This window comes from Eschrichtius robustus, chromosome 1 (assembly GCF_028021215.1).
Source record: "Eschrichtius robustus isolate mEscRob2 chromosome 1, mEscRob2.pri, whole genome shotgun sequence".
In the NCBI taxonomy this organism is placed as follows: Eukaryota; Metazoa; Chordata; class Mammalia; order Artiodactyla; family Eschrichtiidae; genus Eschrichtius; species Eschrichtius robustus.
The window spans coordinates 36,113,508-36,139,846 of record NC_090824.1 but is presented as its reverse complement, the minus strand read 5'-3'; the positions used below and the strand labels follow the sequence as shown (position 1 = coordinate 36,139,846).

Genomic DNA, 26,339 nt, shown 5'->3' with positions numbered 1-26,339 from the left:
CTTCTATGTGCTGATTTCTGTGGTTCTGTTTTAGAGAATTTCACTTGTAAATCATGCTAATGATTTAAAACTATATTGGCTTTTTAAATCTTCCAGACTTATAGTAAAACATCGTTTCACATGGACCTTAACTTCAGTTTCAAATATTAATTATTTAAGAAATTCTTACTTTCATGCCTTTTTTTAATTGGAAAAGAAAATGCAATTTTTAATATTAAAGGAGATGGGGAAAATCTCAATAGGAAAAGCCATATTTTAGAAGAATATTTTTCTTTAAGTATTCAATGTATTTACGATCATTTTTTCCATTTTTGAAGTTAAGAACTGTATTTGTAACGTATGATTTTTCAGAGATTAAAGATGCCAGTCAGTCACTCTTCAACTTCTCTGGATGGAGGTGAATAAGGGAATGTGATACATTCCAACAAAATTAAAAATACGTGTTTGTAAGGAATGCTTTCTGACTTGAATTTTTATTCCTTTAAAAAGAATGATTTGTCACTGGTTTAACTAAATGGATTAGAGAGTTTAATCAGAAGAGTTGAGCTATTTATACAGATTTTTTTAGAGTGATTACGTTTTTCCGTTACATGTTTTCTTGATATTCAAATCTATTGGTGTTTCCATACCTTTACTTTAAGTGAAATACTACTGTAAAAAGACTATTTAAACAACTTAGATTCTGAAAGACTTCAACGGGGCTTAGAAAATAAATAGTATACTAGGAAATAAAGCTAAAAAGGGGGATAAAGGAAAAAATCTTTGACTTTTGGTACCTATATTGAAAATAAAAATAAGCACTTCATATAACTTATTGATGGAGATTTTAGAAGGCTCTCCTTATTTAGCCATCAGCCAGCTGTTATATAAAGATGATAATAATTTGTATCTAAGTAGAAAATAATAGGGAAAAGATATAATAAAAGCAAATATTTTTAACATTTTTAATCTCTTTGGGAGATTTTAGTCATTTAAATACCTTATTGTATTCTTGATAAATAATTCAGATAATTTTATAATTTACTTTCAATTGGTTTGTATAGTTGAAAACATTTTCAGTTTTACTAGATTTTTACTTATTCTCATGAAACTTATTGTCACTTCTCATTATCACCAACAAGCATTTTTTTAAAATGCTGATTTGTTTAAGGTATAATGCAAGACCTAGTACAAAGAAAAAAGCCTAGATTAAACCCTTGTCACCTGCTATATAAAAATTAATTAATTAATTAATTAAATTTTTAAAAAAGAAGCTTGATTTCCAGAAGTGGGGGGGGAAAAAAACAACCTTGTCCTAATCCACAATAGGCATCACTTTAAATCTAAGCCTTTCTTTCTGCAGTTATCCAGTCCTTTGAATTGAGCAAATATCATTATGTCTCATGAAAATCCTGCTTGACTTACAATCATATAGTACAGTTAAGTTTGGTCTCAATTTTAGATTTCCATTCATTTATTATCATATACCTTGGTTTTACTTGGGAGAAGCAATTTCACAAGATACTGGAAAATAAAAAGGAACTAGGGTAACTGGACTTGAGTGGGACAAAGTTCTGTGGTTGTCTTAATTAAGATTATTTTCTCTTTAGAGTTGAAGGCCCTATGGCATGGTATAAAAAGACTAAACTGACTAAAAGATTATAATAATCTTATTGAAGACAACCCCAGGTATACTATTAGGCTCAAGTAGAATGGACCAAGTAATTCTCTTAAGGTCTTAATCTTTTATATGTTTATCTGAAAAGTTCTTCAACCATAAAGTGAACATGAAATACTGTTAAGTCTAAATAGACCACAAAAAGGATACTTGTTCATATATGAGAGCTGAAACAAGCAGGTAAAGTGGCACCTTGTTTGACCTCAGCTGAGAACTTGTGCTTCAGGAGGCTCCCAGTTTTCACTGTATTGCACCTGTCCACAAGTGACCTGAAAGCACCTCAAGTATTGATTTTGAGGTTACAAATAAATTTTAGCTAGTAGGCAATTTTGGAATCTGTGGATAGTGAGGATCAACTATTTTTAATGAAAAAAATCCCAACAAATTATAGATTTTATGAAGTTGACAAATACCACAAACACAAAACTCCAGAAGAATAAAAATTTTTATTAACTGCCTGACACTCTTTATAATATTGTTTCCCCACATTTCTTGGCTGCATACTCTTTGATTACAATTTGTAATATTTTCTTTAAGGTGAATTGACAGTGATTTTGTAATATTTTTTATAAAGAAAAAGGGAAGGTTAAATCAGATTTTTCTCTAGCATGGTTGATCAAAAAAGTTTTTTTAACTATTAATATTTGTGATACATAACATTTGCAACTTCGCATACATACATACGTTGTGTTTATAGTACTGCTATAAGCTTGTGCCCTGCATACAAAGGAATTCATATAAATTCTGTTTCATGTGATTCTCATCAAAAAAAAAATGCCACATATAATTGTTTTATGCTGCATTTTAAATTGTATACGCTACATTTTTGAGGTTATTAATGATAGAAGAAAACTTTTGTGTTGACTAGGCATCACTGAGAACTGACTCCACTTCTCTTATTACCTGATACTTCTCATCCTGGGCACCGTGAGGCACGTTCACATCACAGTGCGACCTCTTGCCCTGTACCTATATTTATGTCACAAAAATAACTGTGCACAAAAGCAACCATGAACCACATACATGTATCCCTCTAAATCTAAAGTAAGTGAATCCCCAGCTTAATTTTCCCATAAGAGGACCCCAGAAATGTTGAAGGCCACTTCATTTTCACCCAATACCGACACCAACACTGGGGAAGTGAAGTGGATGGGAGGGAGTTTCAAGTGGAAAGAGACATCTATCTTAACTCAGTGTAGACAAATTTTGCAAATTTTGACCAGGTGAACACACTACACAAGTCCCCCTCCTCCCAGGGCCTTTGAAGGGACCTGTGTAAATGAGGGTCCCTGAAGCATACTGTTACCGAGTCCAAGCTCGCTCTGCTCACTGCACGACAGGCCAGTGAGCCAGAGACAAGGAATACGACTTTATTCGGAAAGCCAGCAGACCGAGAAGATGGCAGACTAGTGTCTCCGAAAAACCATCTTAGGGGGTCTGGTTGCCAGTTTCTTTTATAGAATCAGAGGGGGAGATGCGGTGAGGAAGTAAACTAAAAGGGCCATTTGTCTTGCAAAACATCTCCTGACCAGCCTCGGTGAGGGGATGTGTTAGTTTCGTCTTTCTTGCAGCCATTTGCAGGTGGACAGGGTCAGATTGTCTCCCTGTGAGTTGAACAGCAGAGGGGCAGTGTTCCCTGAGGCAGGCCATTATGTATGATTGTAATACCAAAAGCAACGAAAAGCAAAGGTTAAAGTCAAAGAAACAGATTCAACGTGGAGTCCATTTAGCTCTTCCCTGTTACAGTACATCTCAGTAAATCCACTCCGCCCACAAGAAAGCTCTTCTCATTGAAGTAGGAGGGAACCTGAAGTCCCTTTAGGGGGTTCTCAGTCCTGCTCCAAAGACACAAGGTTACCCAAGAGCACTAACGGTAAGAAGCCTGAAATAGAGAAAGACATTGCAAAATTAGATGAAAAGTGATAGATGCTGACTGTTACGATTGGGCGGGTTCCATCTCAAGTACATAGATACAATAAAGACTACGTTGCCTCCAATTAAAATTTTGCTTTAATTTGATATTGGAACAGCAGCTTTCCATTAAAGAGTGCTAACCTCTGACTAGGACTTTCACTTTCACTCTCCAGCACTCCCTGGAGTATGCAGCACTTTCTCAAATTGATCATCTTATTATTATCAGCCTCTGTTAACTGACTGCCTACAACTTTTGTGAAAGGCAGCTATGCTGTAGGTGTGAGTCCTGGTTACTGTAGACCAACACTGAGTGGCCTATGCCCTGACTTTTTCTGTCTGTTCAGTAAGCCTCACTACACTTTCTTCTCCTGCTCCCTCCCCATAATTGCTTAGCTCAGGATAGAGTATTGACTAAGAATCTAAGATCAAATAAATCATAAATAGGGCTCAGTGATGTCATAAAAGCATACAACTACATGTCTGTGCAATTAATTATAATATATATAGATATGCTCTAACCCTAGGAAATGGGCATGATAGTTCTCACACATCCATTATGGTACTGTGGTAGCCTTTCTAAAAGAGCTTGGATGTCTGAGTGCTTGGATGTTTTATGTGGAATGCGATCATAAATCTGACCTTCCTAAACCAAAAATGCCAGTTGTGATAAATATCAGGGGGTGGTGTATGTGACTTGCATAGCTCACATCCCTTCAGAAACCCATCTGAGAAAGGTTTGCACTGATTCTTGTTTCTCTATGGAAAATTGAGGCATTCAAGTCATTACATTGGTGTTATACTGGGCTCAAGGTTTGGGTCAGTCATTCTGAAAATAGATGGGTAAAACATCCAGATATCTCAAGGTCTCATTAAAGACCTTAAATTGGGAAGGTGAAAGGGAGCAGTTATTTCTTCTTGTTCTTCTGGTGCATTAAAGGAAGTTATGAGGATGAAGAATATTTGCAAGCTGCCATTTCTAATCACTTTCTGTATTGCTAGGTATTATGCAAAGTAACTCTCATGAGGCAGGTGTTGTTATACTCAGTAAGCAGGAGAGTAAATTGAGGATTAGAGAGGTTTGTATAACTTGCCTAGTAAGTGGCAGAGGGAAAAGGAAGAGTCTTAACTCCAAGTCTTTATATTCACCATTTAAGAAGTAGTTTGGGGCTTCCCTGGTGGTGCAGTGGTTGAGAATCTGCCTGCCAGTGCAGGGAACACGGGTTCGAGCCCTGGTCTGGGAAGATCCCACATGCCGCGGAGCGACTAGGCCCGTGAGCCACAATTGCTGAGTCTGCGTGTCTGGAGCCTGTGCTCCGCAACAAGAGAGGCCGCGATAGTGAGAGGCCCGCGCACTGCGATGAAGAGTGGCCCCCACTTGCCGCAACTAGAGAAAGCCCTCGCACAGAAACGAAGACCCAACACAGCCATAAATAAATAAATAAATAAATAAATATTTTTTTAAAAAAAAGAAGAAGAAGAAGTAGTTTGAAGAGCCAGTGTTTGTTTGTTTTTTCTTGGTGGTTTGTTGAAGGTGACTGACTGGGTATAAGCTTCAGAGCTGCTTGTAATACTGGCTGGTGAAGCCACATCCTCTTTTGCATTTACCCATCACTAGCAAATGGGACCTTGCTACGGAAACCTTGAACGATTAGATTTTTCATGTACTTAGTTAATAATTGTTTTGTACTGGTCTCAGCCTATTAGAAAGAAGTGTTGTGGTTGGACTGGCCCTTGTGGTTCTTATTATGATTGCAAGACACCCGTTAGCAATAATCATCAAGAAACTGAAATAAGTAAAGGTTTATTACTTACACGACCTGGGAATTACATAGCACACCTGGAGCCACACAGCCGGGCTGCGTGTGTGTGTGTGTGTGTGTGTGTGTGTGTGTGTGTGTGTGTGGAGAGAGAACGTGTGGGCTTGGGGTTCCGATTTTTAGGGGCTTCACGGGTTCACTCTTTATTGGTGAATTTAAAACAAAAGAGCAGGAATTTAAACCAAGGGAAGGGAAAAAACAAGTGGCCCAAATGGTCAGTTACTGAAATCAATCAAGATCTCTAAAACAAAGGAGCCTCAGTCGGGGTGGGGTGGGGCGGGGGGAGGCACTGTGGGTCTTTAGCTAGTCCTGAGGCTGCAGTGTGTTAATTGGAAATACCCCTCTTTGAATTGGATGCTTTGGCAGTCAAAGCTTAGACAGGTACTTGCCTTTTATGAAAAGAAAAGCTGTCAGGGTTTACATTAAAATAGAGGAAAGTGAGGTATAACTTTTAAATAGCTAAATGAGTAGGACCATAAAATGTGAAGTTTCCAGACATGGATTCTGCCTGTGTGTGTGTGTGTGTGTGTGTGTGTGTGTGTGTGTGTGTTTTCCACTTCTTAAGATGATTTTCTTCGTCATTATCATTATGAGATTACCAGTTGTGCAAATACACAGAAATTTGCAAAAGTCAGTAGAGAATATAAATTTCTTTTTTCAGGAATGAACAACTCTGAAGAAAATAGGAGGTTGGTAATATGGAAGTCCTATGGAAAGTGTGTTCTAAAAGTCATTATTGTCTTTAATCGTAACAGTTGTCATGAGAGGTGATTTTCTCTCTGGATTATAAAAAGTTTAACTCAGTTGTGGTAGAATATAGAATTATGTGCTAAGTAGATTAAAACTCAGAGGTGAGAGTAGAAAGCCTGATTTTTTCACAGAAGAAATGTTAAACATATCCTGACCTGCCCATTATATCTATCATGCATCTTTCTTTCCAGCTGGTAAAAAATGAATATCAGTTGTTCCCATCCAGTTTTCAGTTTTGTTCTATATGTAGCAGAACAAATCCTTTAATATTCCAAGTATATTTATGGACAAGTGTTGCCAAACCAAACTTGGGTCTGCTCACCTGACACGCAGAAAAGCCAAACTAGTGACGCTGGGTTGTGGTGAAAGAAAGTACAGCGTTTATTGCAGGATGCCAAGCAGTGTGTGAATGGGTAGCTCATGCTCAAAAAACCTGAACCCTCCAACGGCTTTCTGGGGAGGGTTTTTAAAGGCAACATTTGGGGTGATGGTTGCAGCTTGTGGACTTTCTTGTGATTGGTCAGAGGTGAGGTTTCAGGAATCTTAGTCAGTCTTCCTGGTTCCAACTAGTCTGGAGTCTGTGTGCTTGTGGTCACCATCCACCACCTGGGTGAGGGTCTTAGTTTTTGCAGAACAACTCAAAGATATGCATCAGATTGTTATGTATATATCCCTTGAGGAGGAACTATGGCTCTGTTTTACAATCATTACTTTTCTTGCTGCTTTGTTTCTGCTTTCCCTCACTTCCCTAATTAGTAACTGTTTTGAGTCTGCTCTTTGGAACTCAGAAGGCCTAGGAGACTAAAACCTTCTTATACAAACAAGAAATGGGGGACAAAGAGGGGAATTAGGACCCGGGAGGGCCCCACAGGGTCCTGCTCAGTTTCAATTCCCCTTTTCTTTGATACTCCTCAATCCTGAGGGGGAACATGGGCAGGACAAAAAAGGAATACAGTTTTGGATAGAGAAGTTAATCATACATTTGGCAGGGGAACTTGGTTTTAAGGGGACTCAGTTTCACTAGGTAAAACTAGCCGTCAGAAAGATGAGTCTAGATTTTAGTAGCTCACACATCAGGAAAATAATGCTGCTTGTGTAAATAGAAAGTAATGTGGGCATCGGAGAATCTCCTTAGGTTTATTGAGGGACTAAATCTATGTGACTCACAAATGATAAAAGGTCTCAGAAGTTTTATCAAAGTAGTGTTACTGAGTCCAAGCTCACTCTGCCTGCCGCATGACAGACCAATAAATCGGGAGACGAGGTGTTGAGGCGAGGAATACGACTTCATTCGGAAAGCCAGCAGACCGAGAAGATGGCGGACTAGGGTCCCCCAAAAAACCATCTTATAGGGGTCTGGATGCCAGTTTCTTTTATAGAATCAGAGAAGGAAGTAAAGTAAAAAAGGCAGAATAGAGAGGAAGAGGCAGGGAGGAAGTAAAGTAAAAAGGGCCACCAGTCTTGCAAGACATCTCCTGGAATGGCCAGTCTCGGGCTGGGATGTGTTAATTTCTTCTTTCTTGCAGCCATTCACAGGTGGGCAGGGTTCCCTGAGGCAGGCCATTATGTATGATTATAATAATAAAAGCAACGAAAAGCAAAGGCTAAAGTCAAAGAAACAGATCCAACATGGAGTCAAAATTGGCTCTTCCCTGTTACAGTAGAGTACAGAATAGAGCAAGATATAATTTCGTATATCCTTAGGGAGCATGTATTCCTACCCATCTTATCTGATGTTGGTTTTCCTTTTGCCACACTATTTTTACAGATTTTACTGGCTTAAACCAGAGGTCAGCAAATTACTGCTCTCCAGCCAAAACCACGTCAACTGCTTTTGTAAATAAAGTTTTATTGGAACATAGCCATGCACATTTGTTTATATATCATCTATGACTGCTTTCAGGCTACAGTGGCAAAGTTAAATAATTGTGCCAGAGAAAATGTGGCCTGCAAAGCCAAAGATACTTACTGTGTGGTCCTTTACAGGAAAAGCTTGCCAACTGTGGCCTAAACAGTGATAGAAGTAATTCTTAAATATTTTTGCCTTCTGTTTTCCTTTATTTCTTCCTCTGATTCCTTCAATTATATATGAGCTCTTGTCTGTATTTGAGATGTCAGCTCTCTGGGCATATCCCATTGTCAGCCACCTGCTGAAGCTCCTGTCCCAAATAATTAGTTATTTTTCCCATTCATTAGACCATGGGACTAGATATGAACGTTATGTAAGAACGCAGGAATATATACTCTCTGCTTTGTCACAAACTTTGGGCACTATCTGTTCACTTAAAATCATTATTAAGAGCACCGTTGTCTACCCACCACCAGAGCCTCCCATCAAGCCTCTTAGATAGCCTCAACCACCAGAGGGCAGACAGCAGAAGCAAGAAAAACTACAATCCTGCAGCCTGTGGACCAAAAACCACAGTTACAGAAAGATAGACAAGATGAAAAGGCAGAGGGCTATGTACCAGATGAAGGAACAAGAAAAAAACCCAGAAAAACAACTAAATGAAGTGGAGATAGGCAACCTTCCAGAGAAAGAATTCAGAATAATGATAGTGAAGATGATCCAGGACCTCGGAATAAGAATGTAGGCAAAGATCGAGAAGACGCAAGAACTGTTTAACAAAGACCTAGAAGAATTAAAGAACAAACAAACAGAGATGACCAATACAATAACTGAAATGAAAACTACACTAGAAGGAATCAATAGCAGAATAACTGAGGCAGAAGAACGGATAAGTGACCTGGAAGACAGAATGGTGGAATTCACTGCTGCGGAACAGACTAAAGAAAAAAGAATGAAAAGAAATGAAGACACCCTAAGAGATCTCTGGGACAACATTAAACGCAACAACATTCGCATTATAGGGGTCCCAGAAGGAGAAGAGAGAGAGAAAGGACCAGAGAAAATATTTGAAGAGATTATAGTCGAAAACTTCCCTAACATGGGAAAGGAAATAGCCACCCAAGTCCAGGAAGCGCAGAGAGTCCCATACAGGATAAACCCAAGGAGAAACACGCCGAGACACATAGTAATCAAAGTGGCAAAAATTAAAGACAAAGAAAAATTATTGAAAGCAGCAAGGGAAAAACGACAAATAACATACAAGGGAACTCCCATAAGGTTAACAGCTGATTTCTCAGCAGAAACTCTGCAAGCCAGAAGGGAGTGGCATGATATACTTAAAGTGATGAAAGGGAAGAACCTACAACCAAGATTACTCTACCCGGCAAGGATCTCATTTAGATTTGATGGAGAAATCAAAAGCTTTAGAGACAAGCAAAAGCTAAGAGAATTCAGCACCACCAAACCAGCTCTACAACAAATGCTAAAGGAACTTCTCTAAGTGGGAAACACAAGAGAAGAAAAGGACCTACAAAAACAAACCCAAAACAATTAAGAAAATGGTCATAGGAACGTACATATCGATAATTACCTTAAACGTGAATGGATTAAATGCCCCAACCAAAAGACATAGACTGGCTGAATGGATACAAAAACAAGACCCATATATATGCTGTCTACAAGAGACCCACTTTAGACCTAGGGACACATACAGACTGAAAGTGAGGGGATGGAAAAAGATATTCCATGCAAATGGAAATCCAAAGAAAGCTGGAGTAGCTATACTCATATCAGATAAAATAGACTTTAAAATAAAGAATGTTACAAGAGACAAGGAAGGACACTACATAATGATCAAGGGATCAATCCAAGAAGAAGATATAACAATTATAAATATATATGCACCCAACACAGGAACACCTCAGTACATAAGGCAACTGCTAACAGCTATAAAAGAGGAAATCGACAGTAACACAATCATAGTGGGGGACTTTAACACCTCACTTACACCAATGGACAGATCATCCAAAATGAAAATAAATAAGGAAACAGAAGCTTTAAATGACACAATAGACCAGATAGATTTAATTGATATATATAGGACATTCCATCCAAAAACAGCAGATTACACGTTCTTCTCAAGTGCGCATGGAACATTCTCCAGGATAGGTCACATCTTGGGTCACAAATCAAGCCTCAGTAAATTTAAGAAAATTGAAATCATATCAAGCATCTTTTCTGACCACAATGCTAGGAGATTAGAAATGAATTACAGGGGAAAAAACGTAAAAAAGACAAACACATGGAGGCTAAACAATACGTTACTAAATAACCAAGAGATCACTGAAGAAATCAAAGAGGAAATAGAAAAATACCTAGAGCCAAATGACAATGAAAACACGACGACCCAAAGCCTATGGGATGCAGTGAAAGCAGTTCTAAGAGGGAAGTTTATAGCTATACAAGCCTACCTAAAGAAACAAGAAAAATCTCAAGTAAACAATCTAACCTTACACCTAAAGAAACTAGAGAAAGAAGAACAAACAAAACCCAAAGTTAGCAGAAGGAAAGAAATCATAAAGATCAGAGCAGAAATAAATGAAATAGAAACAAAGAAAACAATAGCAAAGATCAATAAAACTAAAAGCTGGTTGTTTGAGAAGATAAACCTAATTGATAAGCCATTAGCCAGACTCATCAAGAAAAATAGGGAGAGGACTCAAATCAATAAAATCAGAAATGAAAAAGGAGAAGTTACAACAGACACCACAGAAATACAAAGCATCCTAAGAGACTACTACAAGCAACTTTATGCCAATAAAATGGACAACCTGGAAGAAATGGACAAATTTTTAGAAAGGTATAACTTTCCAAGACTGAACCAGGAAGAAACAGAAAATATGAACAGACCAATCACAAGTAATGAAATTGAAACTGTGATTAAAAATCTTCCAACAAACAAAAGTCCAGGACCAGATGGCTTCACAGGTGAATTCTATCAAACGTTTAGAGAAGAGCTAACACCTATCCTTCTCAAACTCTTCCAAAAAATTGCAGAGGAAGGAACACTCCCAAACTCGTTCTATGAGGCCACCATCACCCTGATACCAAAACCAGACAAAGACACTACAAAAAAAGAAAATTACAGACCAATATCACTGATGAATATAGATGCAAAAATCCTCAACAAAATACTAGCAAACAGAATCCAACAACACATTAAAAGGATCATAAAAAAAAAAAAAAAAGAGCACCATGATCCTCTTAAGACATAGTAAAGAATAACGTTAATGATGGCAAAGCTTTCAAATGCAAAATGATGCCTTCTTAAATACTGGAACAAAATCTTGATTTATTCTGAATAATATCAGGGTCTACAAGAGGGGATTTGAAGCATCTGTGCTAATGAAATCAGTTTTCATTGTACTTTATCTTCAATTTCTTTCTTTTTTTTTTTTTTTAAACTTTATTTATTTATTTATTTATTTATGGCTGCGTTGGGTCTTCGTTTCTGTTCAAGGGCTTTCTCTAGTTGTGGCGAGCAGGGGCCACTCTTCATCGCGGTGCGCGGGCCTCTCACTGTCACGGCCTCTCTTGTTGCAGAGCACAGGCTCCAGACGCGCAGGCTCAGTAGTTCTGGCTCACGGGCCTAGTTGCTCCGTGGCATGTGGGATCTTCCCAGACCAGGGCTCGAACCCGTGTGCCCTGCATTGGCAGGCAGATTCTCAACCACTGCGCCACCAGGGAAGCCCTATCTTCAATTTCTTGCATGTTGGAGGTAGAGAGGGAATGAGGGTTAGTAACAGTTTTCCTTTAGTTCATAATTTTCTTCTGTTTTACTCTATATTAAAGCTCTGCTGGTATATTTGGGCTATTGTTGTCATGCTATCACAAGAGGCTCTAATAGCCAAAAAGATTAAGATGCAGATAGAAAAAGAAGCATCTAGAGATTTCAATATGGAGAAGTGGGGGGTCACTGACTATATCTGAATGGATAAAGACAGGTCATTATTTTCACCATTGTTTGTTACTGTTTTCTCTCAACTATTTCATGTCTTTCCCATAACAATTGCACTTTTACTGCATTCTCTTTTTATTGGCATAACCACTGTTCATTATTAAACAAAATACATCACCTATACAAATTCAGTATTTTTATATATCTTCACACTGTGATTTCTTCTACCAAGCTGATGCATATCAGAGGCTATCTAGGATTCTTGGAAGAATTCTAGTTAACCTTCTGACAATAAAATAGTCCCGCAGCTTTGGACACTTCTCTTGCTCAGATCTACCTGAGGTTGGTGGGTTTTTGTCTGTTTGCTTGTTTGGAGGTTTTTTTGGTTTGTTTATGTGCTTTATTTTGAATTTTGGTCTGAATCCTCTCTGCCTGGAGTGATTAAAGGTGGCTGGACTTACTGGGTTTAGAAGTATCAGGGCTAGCAGAGGAGACCATATCTTGAAGCTGCAAGTATCATCAGAAATAAGGAGGGGTTGTTATAGTATGCCATGTGAGAGGATTGATTATATGTAAGGGGTTAGGGGCAGGATAGATACTATGTTTGGCTTTGCAACCAAAGACCTAGTGCCCTGCCTTTTCTATTTATATAATTCATGAAAAAGGAAATAAAGCTGAACCCTAAGAGAAAGCTTTTATGTATAAGGAATCCTTCCTGTGTTTAAAGCCTACATCCTATAGAGGCTTTGAATGATCTCTTTGCGTTCACTACTAGAGTTCTTTAATTCAAACAAATGTTATGTTTTCCTTTTACACAAGACGATACAGTGCCATATTATTTTCAAGTTTAAACTTGTTGAAAAACATTAGTTTACCATTGTTTTATTGATTGATTGATGGCTGCGTTGGGTCTTTGTTGCTGCATACTGGCTTTCTCTAGCTGCGGGGAGCGGGGGCTACTCTTCGTTGCGGTGCGCGGGCTTCTCATTGTGGTGGCTTCTCTTGTTGCGGAGCACGGGCTCTAGGCGCGCGGGCTTCAGTAGTTGAGGCGCACAGGCTCAGTAGTTGTGGCTCGTGGGCTCTAGAGTGCAGGCTCGGTAGTTGTGGCGCACAGGCCTAGTTGCTCCGCAGCATGTGGGATCTTCCCAGACCAGGGCTTGAACCTGTGTCTCCTGCATTGGCAGGCAGATTCTTAACCACTGTTCCACCAGAGAAGCCCCAGCTTACCATTTTTAAAAGGAACTTATACAATCAAATGCCTCTGGAAACACAAAGTCATCCATTTGCCAGTAAGTAAGTAGCATTATAGATATGAGTTAAATATGCATTAAATGCTTGAGAATATCTTGGCCTTAAAATACAGCCTTCTGTTTCTGGATAAGATATAGTAAATACATTATACCCTATTCTTCCTGTTAATTGCAACTGAAAAAAAAAAAATTCCTGTACACAGTAATTTTCTTGCGTTTTGTTTGTTTGCTTGTTTGTTTTGCCTCCTGTATATTCTGGGTGGGGGTGCTGGAGAACCTTCCAAACTAGAAATATCAGTGGACGGAGCTGGAAAAAGCCCCATATTTATTATATCTACCCTATTCCAAGTGAACATAATGAAAAATGTTTCACCACTGCTCCCCTCAGGTGTCACAGTTGTAGAGAATGAGCAGATAGCCATGTCCTCCGTACCTGCCCTGCAATTAAAAAGGGCACCCCTACCTTTCCCAACTGGTGTTACAACTGCAGAGACTTTGGGCAAAGCCTTGTTCACTATCGCCACACTGCAGTAATGAGGCAGTTCCCATTTCCCTCCACTAGAGTGGAAGAGGAGGGAGCTAGATAAAGGGACTTTTAGAATCTATGTTTGAAACCCTGGGCAGACCTCTGAATGTCCCATGCATGAAACTGATCAGAATCAATATAGAAAAAGGTTTGAGAACTGAACTTAGGTATGATATACCACCCAGGCTTCAGACTGGCCTCTGGGTAGTCCACAAGTGGAACAGGACAAAAGAGCACTGAAAAGGCATTAACAATTAAATTGACATTTGAGCCACAGCTCATAAACGTGAGCTAGGAGTCCAAACAGTTTGACTGCCTACTAAAATAGATAATTTAAATAGAAAGCAGAGTCTCATAACATAATATTCATCATCATACCAAGAACCAGGAAAATCGTAATTCAAATGACAAAAGATAATCAGCAGACACCACACTCAGATGACACAGATGTTGGAATAACCTGACAAGGATTTTAAAGAAGCTATAATAATGAAAATGCTCCAATAAGCAATTACAGACTTGAAACAAGTAAAAAAATAGAAAGCCTCAGTAAAGAAATAGATGATACATGGAAAAACCAAATAGAAATTTTAGAACTGAAAAAATATAATAACCTAAGTAAAAAAAACTGGCTCATAGTAGAATAGCTATAACAGAAGAAAGAATCACTGCACTTGAAGTTAGATCAATGGAAATTATCCACTCCAGCAACAGAGAGAATAAAGATTTTTTTAAAAAGTAAACAGGGCCTCAGGGATCTGTGGGGCAATAACAATTTTTTAATTTTTATTTATTTATTTTTTTTATGTTTGTATCTTTGGAGTCTCGGAGAGAATTAAGAGTGAAGGATTGACAAAGTGATTGAAAACTTCCTAAATTTGGCAAACCAACATATTCAGGAAGTTGAGCAAACTTCTAAAGGGAAAAACCCAAAGTAATCCATTCCCAGACACTTTATAAGTGATTTGCTGAAAACTAAAGACAAAGAAAAAATTCTTTAAAGCAGCCAGAGCAAAGCAGTTCATTACCTACAATGCATCTGAATCAGAAAACATGGAGGCCAGAAAGAAGTAGTAAGACATATTTAAAGTGCCAAAAGTAAAGAACTATCAATCCAGAATCCTTCGTCCAGTGAAAATATGAGATGAAATGAAGACATTTTCAGATGAAGGAAAACTAAGAGAGTTTTTTGCCAGCAGACTTGCTGTAAAAAAGGAAATTCTTCAGACAGACAGAAAGTGATGACAGAAGGAAACATGGACTATCAGGAATGAAAAAAGTACAAATGAAAGAGTAGATACAGGGTAACTGACTAGTTTCCTCCCCTTAAGTTTTTTAAATGGTTTGATGGTAAAAAGCAAAATTTATAATATTGTCTGTATAGTTTTCAGTGTAATTTTTTTTCATTCTCAGTTTTCCCTGAGATATAAAGCTAATTTTTAAGACAAAAGGGGAGAGAGTAAACAGACCTATAAGTTATAGCAAGGTTTCTACATTCCACTTGAAACAGTAAAATGTTGGTATGAGTAATTGTGATAAACTATGTGTATATAAATTGTAATCCCCAGAGCAGCCATTTAAAATACTCTATGAAGATATGTACTTTACAAAAATAAACACTATAGACGAACCAAAATTGAATACTAGATGAAGTTCAAATCATGCACAGGAAAGCAGGAATAGGTGTTGGATTTTGTCAAAAGTTTTTTCTTTATTAATTGGTGTGATCATGTAGTTCTTCTTTAAACTGTTAATGTGGTTACATTGAATGAATTTTGAATACTTAACCAGTTTTGCTTTTCTGGAATAACCCTACTCGGTCATGATATATATATTAAAATGATAAAAAATATGTTGACATATGATAAAAAATGTTGACAAAATCCAACATCCATTCATGATGAAACACTCAGCAGACTAGGAATAGAAGGGACATTCTTCAATCTGTTAAAAAAGCATCTTCAGGTAACAACCTACGGGTAATATCACACTTAATGGTGAGAGACTAATTTCCATAGGCTTTTCCCCTAAAATTGGGAATGAGGCAAGGGTGTGTGCTCTCACCACTCCTGTTCAACATAGTAATGGAAGTTCTGTGCAGGGCAGTAAGGCAAGACAAAGAAATAAATGGCATACATACTAGGAAGAAAGAAAATTGTCTGTATTTGCAAGTGACATGATTGTCTGCATAGAAAAGTCCCAAATAATCTACCAAAAAACAACAACCACACGATAATAAAACTCGTAGAACATTTAAGTGAATTTAGCAAAGTCACGGGATATATGATCAGCACACAAAAATTAATCATACTTCTACATCTTAGCAAGAAACAATTAGAAACCAGAATTTTATGCCATCATGCCATTTACACTTATTCGTAAAAGTGAAAAAGCAATACTTAGAATACTTGTGTAATGCTGATGAAGGAAGACCTAAATGAATGAGTGGACATATTATGTTCATGGGTTGGAAGACTCAGCCTAGAAAAGCTGCCAGTTCTTCCCAATTTGATCCATAGGCTTAACACAATTCCCATCAGAACTCTAGCAAGTCTTTTTCTTCTTGTATGTATAGACAAATTGATTTCAAAATTTAAATAGAAAGGCAAAATAACTAAAATAGCTAAAGCAATTTTGAGAAAGAAGAATAAAGTTAGAGGAATCTCACTTTCTACCTTTAAGACTTACAAATAGAGCTAAAATAATCAAGATAGTGTATGGTGTTGGAGGAGGGGTAGACATGTAGATCAGTGAAACAGAACAGAGTCTAAAATAAACCCACATAGGTTCGCTAACTTGCTTTTTTTCCATTGAGGTGAAATTTACATAACATCAAATTAACCATCTTAAAGTGAACAATTCAGTGGCACTTAGTGCATTCACAAGGTTGTGCAAGCACCGCCTCTATCCAGTCCCCAAATATTTCATCAGCTCAAAAGAAAACTCCTTACCCATTAAGCATTTGTTCTCCATTCCCCCATTTTCCCCTTCCCCCAGCCCCTGGAAACCACCAATATGCATTCTCTATGGATTTCCCTATTCTGAATATTTCACGTAAATGGAATCATACAACATGCGACCTTTTCTGTCTGGCTTCTTTCACTTGGCATAATATTTTCAAGTTTCATACATGTTGTAGCTTGTGTTAGTACTTCATTCCTTTTTATGGCTGAATAACATTCCATTGTATGGATATACCAATATTTGTCCATTCATTCACTGTTGGACATTTGGGCTGTTTCTGCCTTTTGCTATTTGAGTACTGCTATGATATACCTGTACATGTATTTGTTTGAGTATCAGTTTTCAGTTCTTTTGAGTATACACCTATGAGTGGGCAATTGATTTTTAAGAGAGGTACAAAAGCAATCCAATGGAGGAAGCATAGTCTTTTCAATAAATGATGTTGGAATCATTGGACATCTCATAAGCAAAAAATGAACCTTGACCTAAACCTCACACTTTACTTAAAATTTAACTCAAAATGGATAGTAAATCTGACAGATAAAATAAATGTGACATGTAAAACTATAAAGCTTTCTATATGTAAAACTGTAAAACTATAAAGAAAATCTTTGGAATAAATCTTTGTGACTTAGGCTAAAAGTTCTTAAACGTGACACCAAAAGAATGGTTCATAAAAGAAAAAAAAGTAAATTGGACTTTTATCAAAATTAAAAACTTTTTGATCTGAGAATGTTACCCTGTTAAAGAAGATGAAAAGACAGGCCATAGACTGGGAGAAAGTCTTTGCAAATCACACATCCAAGTAAGGTCCTGTATCCAGAATGTATTAAGAACTCTTTAATCTCAACAGTAAGAAACAATCCAGTCAAAAAATGGGTAAAAGTTTTGAATAGACAACTTTACCAAAGGGTAAATATGGATAACAAATAAGCACACGAAAAGATGTTCAAAATCATAAACTATTAGGGGAATGCAACTTAAAAACATAATGAGATACCACTACACACCTATCAGAATGGCTAAAGTAATGCTGAGCAACCAGCTCTCTCATAGATTCTTCATGCGAATATAAAATGGTACAGCCATTCTGGTAAATAGTTTGGCAGTTTGCTATAAAGTTAAACATGTCCTTACCGTGTGATTCAGCAGTTATACTGCTGTATTCTCATCCTAGAGAAATGAAAACTCATGTCCACACAAAAATCTGTACACTCACATACATGACAACTTAATTTGTAATAATCAAAACCTGAAAACAACCCAAATGTCCTTCAATGGGTGAATTAACTGTGGTACATTCCACATAGCAGAATACTACCCAGCAATAATACACACAATAACTTGGATGGGTCTTAAGAGCATTATGTCAAGTGATAAAAGAGACCATTGGTTCTGGAGAACAGAGATCACTGGTTCCCTGGGATTAAGGTTTGGGGAAGGGTGTGACTCTAAAGGGGATAGTGTATGAGAATTTCTTTGTTTTGGTGCAGCAGTTTATATCCTGATTATGGTAGTGGTTACATGAGTCTCTACATGTTTTGATAGTACTATACCAAAAAAAAAAAAAAAAAAAAAAATGAGTGCATGTAAAAACTGGTGAATCCAAATAAGGTCTATATTATAGTTAATAATGTTGTGTAATGTCCATTTCCTGATGTTGATAATGTACTGTGGTTAAGTAAGATGTTCTCATTGGGGAAAGCTGTGTGGAAGGTACACAGTAACTCTACTGTGTTTGCAATTTATTAAGGGTCTTAAGTTATTTACAAATAAACAGCAAAAAAATGCAGAGTCTAAGATTTTCAAAAGTAAAGAAAATAACATGAATTGGTTAGAGCAGTGTTAAACTGAGGCGGTGAGAAAAGTGATCTTAACAGGTTGGGTTTTTTTTAATCAAAATAATAATAATAATAATAACCAGGGATTCCAAAGAAATTTCTGCTCTGCTAATAGTGGATTCTCAGTGCATGGCTAGCTGCATGGAGAAGTGGAGCAAAGCCTCTCCCCAGGAGAAAAAGTAGCAAGATTTGACATCTGGGTTAATTATTGTTGATGGTTTGATTTAAAAGCCAGCGAGTAGACAAGTGCTATAAGTACCATTTCTACCTTGAAGAATGGCATTTTGCAGAATGAAAGAGCTGGCAAAACAGTGTAAGTTATTTTGACTTTTATTTAAAGCAAAAAACAAACCACCTGCAGCAGCCTTTGCACAAGAACAAAGTTCCAGCCAGCGTTTCTCTTTTGTGTCTGCTATCTACTTTATTTTTGAATCCTGTATAAGTCAGAGTTAACCATTCTGGAGCTTGCTTTTACTTTTCTCCTTCTTTCTCCTTCTCCCCTCTTCTTCTGCTGCCCACCCCCCCACCCCCCTCCTCCTCTTCCCTCTTCCCTCTTTCCTCTCTCTCTCTTCTCTCTTCCAGCTTTCCCTCCCTTCTTCTCCTTTCCTCCTCCCTCTTTCCCATTCTACTACTTCCTCCCCCCTTTTCCTCTCTCCCTCTTTTTTTTTAAGAGAGTGTCTGCCTGCCATAGCATGCCTATATTTTGATTTTGAGGAGAGAACCCCATGAATCCTGTTAAGTAAAATGATGGTGGGTGGAGGGCCTTTCTGAAATTCAACCTTAATTTTGTAAGCATGCTGTTTTTAACCGGACCAGTTCAGCTGGTTCTGAGACCTGGGAATCAGGCTATAAACTTAGGGAGAAATATTGAAGGTGCTTGAGGAGATACGTCTTCTATGAATTTATGTAGGATTGGCAGAATCTGGCTCCGCAGGTAACGTAACTTTTCTTCTCTAGCCTTGGAGGGAGTTGTGTTTACATTAGATTTTGAATGAGAGAATTAAACTTGACTGCATCTCATTCTTTCTCTGCCTTCCCTTTGTGGCCCTTATGGAAGCAGACAGTATTACCAAGGTTGCTCTGATGTACTTGAACCTGAGATAGAGGTTTTTTTAGAGACTACCTGGAATACCCAGAGATGACAGAATACTGTCTCAAAGACCATTAGTAGAAGAAATTCCCCACATTTGTTTGTTGCTTTCTACTGGATCTGTAGAATTTCCATCTTTTAAAAAATGGCTTCCAGACATTCAATAGAGACTTCTAGGCAAAGAGCAGAAGTTTAAAAAATGCATTTGAAGTAAGCCAATTAATTGGCTTTACTTACCAAGAAGAGCTTTCCTCTTCTATAACTGTATAATAACTATCTACCTTTTGCTTCAATTCGTCAGGATAATAGCCTGTAAACTATGTATCTTGATATCTTTTCTCCATTAAGTTTATACTCTTGAAGTTTTATAAAATACCCACAGGGAAAATTGATTTCCTGAAGCACTGGGTGGCCTACTTGTTGGTCAGCTATTGTGTTGTTCTTTCTACTTAAAACAGATTGTTCTCTGCCAGAGGGGTGGAAAGCACACCTTGAAACTACCTTTAACTTTGCTATGAAAATATTCTTGTTTAATATGTTAAAAGACAATGATTTCCGGTCTCAGCTTTTAAAAATGAGAATGCTTTTTAACTTTCTCTTTCATGGTTAACTATGCCCAGAATCTTTATTTTAATTACCACTGTGTAGTACTTCAATTCTTTTGTTTGCTTCATTACGTTTTCTGCTTTCGTTTTGAAAATAATTTTAGAGAAATAAAATCAAATTGTTTCCAATACAATGAAGTGCTTTCACCATGCTATTAATGAATCTTTTCTTCATTACCAACACAAAGCTAGATGTTGCAAATCTTTTTAAACAAGCAAATTAAAAACTGTTTAGTCTTATGATTAGAAGAGACAAAGAGCAGAATAAAATTTAACTTACCTGGCTCATTCCTTTAGTGACCTTTCTTTATCGGAAATAGGAGCTATTTGTGGTTTAACTCCTCCCTATAGAAGGAATGTTATTAGAGAGGAGCTGGAAGGATCCCCAGGGTTCTGATTCTTAATCCTTAAATGTAAGACCTAAAACTCTGAAACTACTAGAAGAAAACAAAGGGGGAAAGCTCCTTGACATTTGATTTTTTTAGATATGACACCAAAAGCACAAGCAAAACAACAATAAAAAATCAACAAGTGGAACTAGATTAAATTGAAAACTTCTGTACGGCAAACGAAACAACAAAATCGAAAGGCAATCTATGGAATGGGAGAAAATATTTGTAAACTAGATATCTGGTAAGGGGTTAACATCGGAAATATGTAAGGAATTCAACTCAATAGCAAAAAAACAAATAACCTGATCATATTATGGGCTTAAAACCTAAACTGACGTTTCTCAAAAGAGACATACGGAGGGTCAACAAGTATATGCAAAGGTGCTCAACATCACTAATCATTAGGGAAACGCAAATCAAACTACAAAGAGACATATCACCTTATAATTGTTAGAATGGCTATTATCAAAAAAGGCAAAAGATAATAAGTGTTGTGGAGGATGTGGAGAAAGGGAAACCTTTGTCCCCATTCCTGTTGGTGGAAATGTAAATTGGTATGGCCATTATGGAAAACAATATAGAGGTTCCTCAAAAAATTAAACATAGAACTACCATATGATTCCAGCAATCCCACTTTTGAGTATATTATCTGAAGGAAATGAAATCAGTATCTCGAAGAGATATCTGCACCCGCATGTTCATTGCAGCATTATTCAGAATAGCCAAGATATGGAAACAACTTATGGTTCTATCAGTGGATGAATGGATAAAGAAAATGTGTGTGTGTGTGTGTGTGTGTGTGTGTGTGTGTGTGTGTGTGTACAAACAGCAATGGAATGTTATTCAGCCATAACAAAAGAGAAAATCCTGCTATTTACAACAACATGGATGAGCCTGGAGGACATTATGGTAAATGAAATAAGACACAAAAAAGACAAATACTGCATGATCTCACTTATATGTGCAATCTAAAAAATTCATAAAAGCAGAGGGTAGAACAGTAGTTATCAGGGTCAGGAAGGTGGGGGAAAGGGGGAGATGTTGATCAAATGGTACGAAGGTTCAGTTATGTGGGTTGAATAAGTTCTAGAGAACTAATGTGCAGCGTGGTGACTGTAGTTAATAATACTGTATTGTATACTTGAAATTTGCTGAGAGAGTTGATCTTAACTCTTCTCCCCACCAAAAAATAAAACGTAACTGTGTGAGGTGATAGATACGTTAATTAGCTCCATGGTGGTGATCATTTCAGTGTTTACATATTTTTAAACATCATGCCGTACACCTTAAATATAATCAATTTTTATTTGTCAAGTATACATCCATAAATCTGGGGAAACAATGACCCGGTAAGTGCTCTGAGTCTGTGTTTCTTGCTGCATCTTGTATTGAAGACATCATGGGGCGGGGGGACGGATAAGAGCACTGGGCGATGGATTAAGAGACCTGAATTCTAAATTTTGGCTTGCCACCAATTAGTGTATTTTTGTGCCAATGGATTTGACATCACCTTTGTCTCTGTACATGCAGTTCTTCTGAACTAATAGTTATTGAGCATTTTTTCTTTGCAAGAGATGCCTGGAGATATTATATCCAGTTTATATTGACTAAATGCTTTCTGTTTGTTGTTGATTTAGGCTTTTTCTGCAGTGTTTTGGTCTGTAGTAACTGGGCAGATAAGTGAGGGAAATTACATTGTGGCTGGAAAATTTTCCTCTGAAGAGGCTTTAATTTGTATGGAAAATCTAAACAGTCCTAGCAAAAGGCTTTATCTGTGATTTAATTTAAAAGCCATGGAATCAGTACTATATTTTGTAATATTATATCATTAATTCACAATTACTACTAATTTACTAAGTGAAGGAAGTAGAAACCTCTAAATCCTAGCAGTGCCTAAGTACTATAATAATGCTTGTGGTTTACTAGTTGATTCCAAATAATTCTTTTTTAGCAAAGTAGAAATTAAACTGGCTTCCTTATTTGAAATATATCCAAGAGTGACTATTTTCATATTTGTAACCAAAGTAAAATAGATATTTTAGCATTTTGATGGTGCCTTTAGCGAATTAGTAATCATTTAGGTTTAAGAGTTGCTGCTTCCTTTAATATACTGTGTTAGTTAGAGGGATATTGATTTAAATATGCTTCCCAATGTTGATTTACAGGACAGTGAGAGCAAATATAGTTTTCAGTTCTGTTGAGATAGGGTCATTCTTGGAAGCTAACAGCATCATAAGAAATGCCTCAGATAGTGTTAAAATTTTTTAAAAGAGCTGAACAAAAGGAAACAATACAGAAGAACCCCATTTTATCTTAAGTCCTCGTTTCTTATATGTCCTATGGTGACAGCTTTGCTGCAGAATTATAACTGTAAAAATGTTACGTAACATTGTCAGCTTACAAGGGCCCATGATTGGGCCACCTTGTAGCACTAAATGCAAAAAAGTATTTCATTTATCCAGTGTGAAGTAATGTTCTCTTGAGATTATGAGGATAAATGAGAAGTATGTTTGAATTAGTTTTGAGCACATAGCATGTATTTTAGCCTCATAGTGTCTCTGAGATGGAAGGATGGGTGAGCAGGAAGAGGTTATGGAGGGAGGTAATTTTTATCTCAATTTTAAATTACCAAATTGAAGCAAAATCACACAATTGAATTCATAACAGAGCTTGAATTAGAAAAAATATTAAACCTCTGCAGTTCTTCAACTAGAACACGTTGTCTTAAGTAATTTTGACAAATTTGCCTCCTATTCTAAAGCTTAAATAACATCATCATCGAAAGAAGCAAGAATGCATGTGCCTATTGATGAGTCTGACTTTAAGAAGGCCCTGTATACAAAAATCCTACGTTATAAATATAATACGTAGAGTTTATAAAGTAATTTTACCTTGCCCTTCACAATTATTCTTTGCAATATAGGCCTCCATTGAATAATGGAAAAAGTACATTTACTTAGCATTTCATAAACACAATAAATTATATCTTAAAGATTTATTTTAAATGCAGTTTTATTCATAGCCCTTTCCAGTCCAGCTGAAAGTGACTTTTTTTTTCCTCTTCCATTCCTTAATTCCTTGTTTACCATGGTCTTAAAACATTTAAATTGTCTATTGTAGTTATTTATGTATATAATTTCTTATTCTATTGGATTGTCATCTCCCAAGTTTCCTTGTATAAGTTAAGTGCTTAATAAATATTTATTAAATGAATAAAAGTTCACCTATACTTGATCAGTGAGTGATACTCAAGGCAGAAGGAGGGAGAAGTAGGACGCTCTCCCAGGGGAGAGCATTACGGGGTAGCATTTTCAATCTGTATTTCCCCATCTCCCACTCACGAATAAGAAGTGCTTCCTAGTGAGCCTACATCTGCTTGGAGTGTATCATATTCCAAGTGTGTGTGTGTGTGTGTGTGTGTGTGTGTCTGAGAGAGAGAGAGAGAGAAAGATTGAGGTGAGTGGAGGGAGTACCTTAAGACGGGAGGGAGGGGAAAGAGATAAAGCATTATAACATAGAATAAAACTATCTGCCTGCATTTTGGCGTTACTGGTAGAGAAATATACAAGAGAGTGATTAGGTACACAGGAAGCAAATGAAAAACAGATTTTATCATCAGAAATAGCTACCCTGTTAAAGTGATAACATGATTAAAGTAAAGCTTCTTTTAGTAATGAGGCCCTTCTCTATATTATTGCTTATGGATGAGACAAACCTTCAAGCTTTTTGTAGACATCAACAGAAAAGTATAAAATCAGGATCAGTGGTAATTGACAAAGTCTATTTGGTAAGAAATCTGGAGATTATATATATGCATGTATGTATGTATAACAATGGCTCTGTTTCCCTTTTATAGACTCCCATAAATCTCTTATTTGTTGCTACTTCATAACAGTGGCGGATAACAAAAACTTAGCTCAGATAAGGGGTTTTCTGTGAGGTTCCTTTCCATCAGAGTAAATCCCTATCCATTTGAGTTGTTGCTTTGTTTACCTTTTATACTTTCTGCTTGTTTTTTCTAGATCTTTGTTCTGATGACCCTAATCTTGTGTTAGAAACACATATACTTTTTCTGTTTCTCGCTGTCTCTCTCCTATTTCTGAGTCTTTTATGAGCAAGATCCTTTGAATTTTGCAGACTTTTAAATATTATTTTGGTAAGAAATCGGGCTGGGGCGCTGAGCTTTTTCAGTGTTTTGTTTAACTGTTATCATTCCAAACAGCCATTCATTTTCTCTTATCACTTCCTGCCTTAGAGTCTTCCATTAGTTACCTTGTATATGTAGACCTTTCTCATTCCAGAACCATACATAATAGATTTTTTTTCCCTTTCTCTGTGTTATCAATACATAACAGAAAGATTTAATATATTCTCTCTTCAGCTTACTTTGAGACACATTAAGACTCTTGAATTACGCTTCATTTCATAAATTACCCTCTTCTTTTTCTTAGGCCTCAGTTCTTGTGCTCGAAACACTGGGTTCTAATTAAACTCTTAAGAAACATAGTAGATGTGTATTTTTTAATGCAGATGTGTCTTCTTCTAAGTAAAAAATCTACAGTTTGAAAACTAAAGGTCATCTGTTTCAATTATTATGTTCCTTTACTCTTTTTTCCTTTAAAAAATGTGAAGACTAATATAAGATATAATAATATGGGAAGCGGGTTGTGAGGTATATGGGATCTCTGTACTAACTCTGCAATAATTCTGTACATCTAAAAGCAGTTGTAAAAGAAAATGTTTATTGAAAAATATATGAAGGACATTTTCATTCATATGAATTTTAGAGATATTCAAAGTGCTGTATTTCTTACAGTTCATGAAAAATCTGACAAATGTCGATATTCTTTGCTCTCTTAACTATTGAATTAATAATAAAGCTTTGAATATTCTTTATTCCCAGATCCTTGTATAATATTAGAAGAAAGTAAATGATAAATTGGTCTCCCAACATCACACCCCCTCTGTTCTTCTTAACTCTTTTGTGGCTGTAGCACCTGGAGTGGGGATCTTTATTGCCTTAGGAGTCTGCCATGAGTTCAAAGTCTCAAGTGAAGAGAATTCAGCAACTCTAGTACTTGATTGAGGAAACAGTATTGACCACGTCTTGCTGAATTTTATCTGGGCTCTCTTGGGTTCATAAGGGCTCTAACTCTTCAGAAGGCTCTTGATGGTATAGGTTCTGCTTTGATCTGAAAGGACCAGCCTGCAGTGGCACACCTGAGTATGAAAGATGCTTCTTTTGAAAGTAACGGTGTGTGGCATTTTCCTTTTTCAGCGTTTCTTTCAGAATCATTTTATAGCCTTACCATCCTAGCTTTTGTTTCTAGGACTCTACTTTACAGAGCAGATGATATCCCTAGAAAATAGTTGTAGATTTGTGGTTTGGCAACTGCTTTATTAAAGGCTCATATAAATTGAGAACTGATTACCTTGCTTCTTGCTATGTGGAAGAAAAGATTCTGTTCCTGAAGGTACCCATCCTTTCTCTTCCCTTGCAGACAGAACAGCTTGAAAAATTTCTCAGGCTAAGGAGTCCTTGTCAAAACAAATTTTTATTTGAAGAACTAAGATGCCTAGGGATATTTAGCAACAGCCCATGCAAATTACAGTGGAATTGAAACTTTAGAATAGGAAAAAAGAATTTTTCACGTTTGCTTAACCCCATTGCACCCACTGTCAGATAATATTAAATGTTTTAACCACTTGCTATTCATCTTATAGCA

The 26,339-nt window shown here is 36.9% G+C and overlaps 1 protein-coding gene across 9 annotated transcripts in view; it reads left to right on the top strand.

Moving 5' to 3' along the window:
* The window catches only part of FUT8 (fucosyltransferase 8), a 318,121-nt gene that overhangs the window by 229,857 nt on the left and 61,925 nt on the right, over positions 1 to 26,339 (top strand). The gene's annotated exons all lie outside the window — the stretch shown is intronic.